Source organism: Podarcis gaigeae, assembly GCF_964106915.1.
Source record: "Podarcis gaigeae genome assembly, chromosome: 7".
Classification (NCBI taxonomy): domain Eukaryota; kingdom Metazoa; phylum Chordata; class Lepidosauria; order Squamata; family Lacertidae; genus Podarcis; species Podarcis gaigeae.
In genome coordinates, this window is record NC_139683.1 from 26,127,298 (window position 1) to 26,131,007 (window position 3,710).

The window sequence follows — 3,710 nt, forward strand, 5'->3', positions numbered from 1 at the left end:
TCTCTGACGTTGCATTGGCTAAGATTCTATTAGCTTCTTTCTCTCAGAACAGAACTGCAGCAGAAGCAACAATGGGATTGGTCTGGGAATCCCAATCAGAGTTAAATGGCAGGGATATTTTGAAGTGCCTGTAGTGGATTGGTTATGGGTGCTGCTGTTGACCAAACCACTTTTTGCAAATTGCCACAGATAGCTGCGTCCTGATTGGCTAGGTGCTACCAATCTCAAGGAAAGAAATCTATTGGCAGTTGTCTCCACTCCACCCCACCAAAGCTATTTTTCAGTGGGAATTGCAGTTCACAGATGCAAGGGAATCCCAGAAGCAGTGCTCTCCCCCCCCCAAAAAAATGTTTAGGGGTACTCTCATTTTGACTCAAGAAAATCACCATTTAATAGTTCAAATTGGGAAAAATAAATACAGTAAATGGACATCGGGGGTAGCAATGGAATGGGAAGTTTAGGGAAGTTTTTAATGTTTAATGTTTTATCGTGTTTTTAATATTCTGTTGAGAGCTGCCCAGAATGGCTGGGGAAACCCAGCCAGATGGGCGGGGTATAAATAAATTATTATTATTATTGACTATTCACCATGTTAGAGAAACAATTTTTTAATTAGTACTTTTTTTAGTTTCTTCTCCCATTAGATTCACAAAATATTTCGGGGTATGTGTCCCCTTAGGAAAAAAGCACTGCCTAGAAGCATCACTAGGGTGCACTGGTCAATGTGGATAGGTTCCCAGAAGACTGTTATCTTAACTCAATATCCTGTAGCTGCAATGAAGATGTTGTATAGGCCACTGGAAGAGTGGACTTCGTGTTCATCATTGTGCATCTTGGGTTGGTTCAAAATGTGCCCTTTCCATGAACAGAAGGGACCTGGATTCAGCAGAACCTCCACAAATTGAAGGTAGGGGAAGAATTTTCATTTATTTCTTCAAACTCTTGTGATCCCCTTAACCATCTATACTGCTCCAGGGCAGATTGTCCAGACCTCTGGAACAGATTTTTGTGGGGCGAGGGATCTGTTGAGTGAAAGGAAGCTGAGATTTGAGACCACCCTATTCTGTGAGAGAAAATGCACCCAAGGAAGTTTTCCCCCAACCCTTGATGTTTCTTTAAATTATTATTTAAAAGATTTACAGCCTGCCTTTCACTAGTATCTATACTAGGGTGGAGTACAATCATTAAAAACAAAACAAAACCCAGTAGAACAAAAACTCAGTTCTTGTGAGCATCAGTAAACAAAAGGATGAAAAACATCTAAACAGAGGTGAAGGCTAAAACAATAACTCATTAAAAGTCTTATTAGGCTGAGTAAGCAGGTATGTCTTTTCTAAACACCAGAATGACAGCAATGTCAGCATTTGATGTACCTGTTAAGCTGCTTTGGGGCCCTAATTGGGTTGAAAGGTGGTATAAATGTTTCACACAAACAAACAAATAAACCAACCGACCGATAACTGATGTTAAGAGAGTGATGGCTACAAAACCAGTAGCACCTACACTAGGTTCGCCAGGTTTTCTCTAAAATGGCTAATATAAATCAGGAATGTACACAGCCTATCTTCAATCCTAGATGTTTTGCAATGTGAAGAGGTAACATTATCATCCATCATTAAATCCACTAAGTGTCAAAACTTATCACCTTGACACTTTAATGATCCTTAAGCTGCCCTTGTGAAAGCCTGGTGCCATGACAACCACTCAAGACACAAGGCCCTGGTACTGCTGAACTTCTCTTAATAAATCAGGCATAATTGGCATCTATGCATTATAATAAATTAAAAGTTATTCAACTGGAATGATTTTATATTGTACAATATTAAGTCATTAAATTGGCTGTCCTAATCTCTCCTTTGTGGTAGAATTCCTTGCATGGTGTGGTGGTGGGGTGGTGGTTATTTTTAACATGGAGGATTTTATCTAACCTTGCACTTAAAAATGAAGATCATTAATGGTGGTGCGGAGGGAAAGGGCAGAAAATGTACTGAATTAATGTAGAATCTGTCACCTGCTGACACCTGGGCTCAATTCCTGGCTTAGTTTAGTCCCTCTCCTCTCCCTCCAGAGCCATGAGGTACTAATAAGAAGTCGACTAATTAAATTAAGATGCTAAAATTAATTTTTCATCTCAAAACCAGGAGGGAACAATCAAGCTGGCATGTTAACCCTTTCTTTTCCTTGCACGTATACTTTGTGTTCACACTGCAAGGGGAGGTTGTGTGCAAAAGGTGTAGATCCACATAGGTCACGAAGAAGCGACTAGAACATCATTGATTACGCTCTTTCCTTTCCTCTGCTATTTATTAACAAATGAAACTTGCTAAGACACCCAACAGCAAATACAATAATAGAATCCTAGAACTGTACAGTTGGAAGGGACCATGAGGGTCACCTAGTCCAATCTCCTGCAACGTAGGAATCTTTTGGTCCACCGTGGGGCTCAAACCCACGACCCTGAGATCAAAAGCCTTGTGCTTTACCAACTGAGCTACTGTAAATGTTAAAAAAGCCTCCCACCCCCAAAGGCAGAAAATAAGTCACATAGTCCAACAATAATAGGAGCTGAAACCACAAGAAGCAGCAAAGATGGCCTTAACATGTGAAGGAATACACAGTCAAAAAGCTATTAAAGAAGGCACCACTTCTTTACGGAAGGCATTTCAGTGATAAGGGGTCATGGCTGAGAAGGCCTTTTCTCTTGTAGCCCCTCACCATATCTCAGCTGGATATGCAGAGAAGGACCTCTCTCAGGGATTTCAGTGCATGGGCACATACATACATACATACATACATACAAGCAGGCAACTAACACAGCTACAGTCATACCTCATGTTACGTCCACTTCATGTTACGTTCTTTCAGGTTATGTCCCGTGGTGACCCGGAAGTACTGGAAAGGGTTACTTCTGGGTTTCGTCGCTTGCGCATGTGTAGACATGCAAAATGACATCATGCGCATGTGCAGAAGTGGCGAATCACAACCTGCGCATGTGCAGACGCGCCGCTGCGGGTTGTGTTCCTTTCATGTTGTGAACGGGCCTCCGGAACAGATCCTGTTCACAACCAGAGGTACCACTGTATACTACTTTAACAGATTTATGGATCAGTCCAAAGGTTTATTGAACCCTGCCTTATGTTTCTAACAATGGCCGGCCAACCCTGACTGGTTGGTAGTGTTATGGACAAAGATCCAATGTTGGGGTGACCTTGGGCCAATAATCATTTGTCCTTTTATACATCTCTATCACATGCCCTCATAGACACCTTTATTTAAATAGAGGGATTGCTGAGCTCTTGCACCTGCTAAAAATGACTAGGATGAAGTAAACGCAGGATGGAGCCTTCCTGTTTATTTACAGATTTTAGAAGCAACCCACTGTTCAAAAACATGGTGGCAGTGTACCAAAAAAGAAACAAAACAAAACAAATACAAAGTTATAACAATAAAATACATTAAACCCACCTCTAAGACCACCATGAACAATACCACTCAACAGCCTGCTTGAATAAAGAAGTCTTCTGGTGGGGGGCTGGGTGTATTCCAGAGGGTGGGTCCTACCACACTAAAAGCTCTGATTCTTGATTTGCCGGTGTGGAGGGGGTGGGGGAATTGAAAGATCAAGGCATAATTGCACCATCTAACTCTTACTTCACTACACGCTGCAAAACAAGTAGCTACAGTTGGTTTTCAGCATGACAGACTTTATT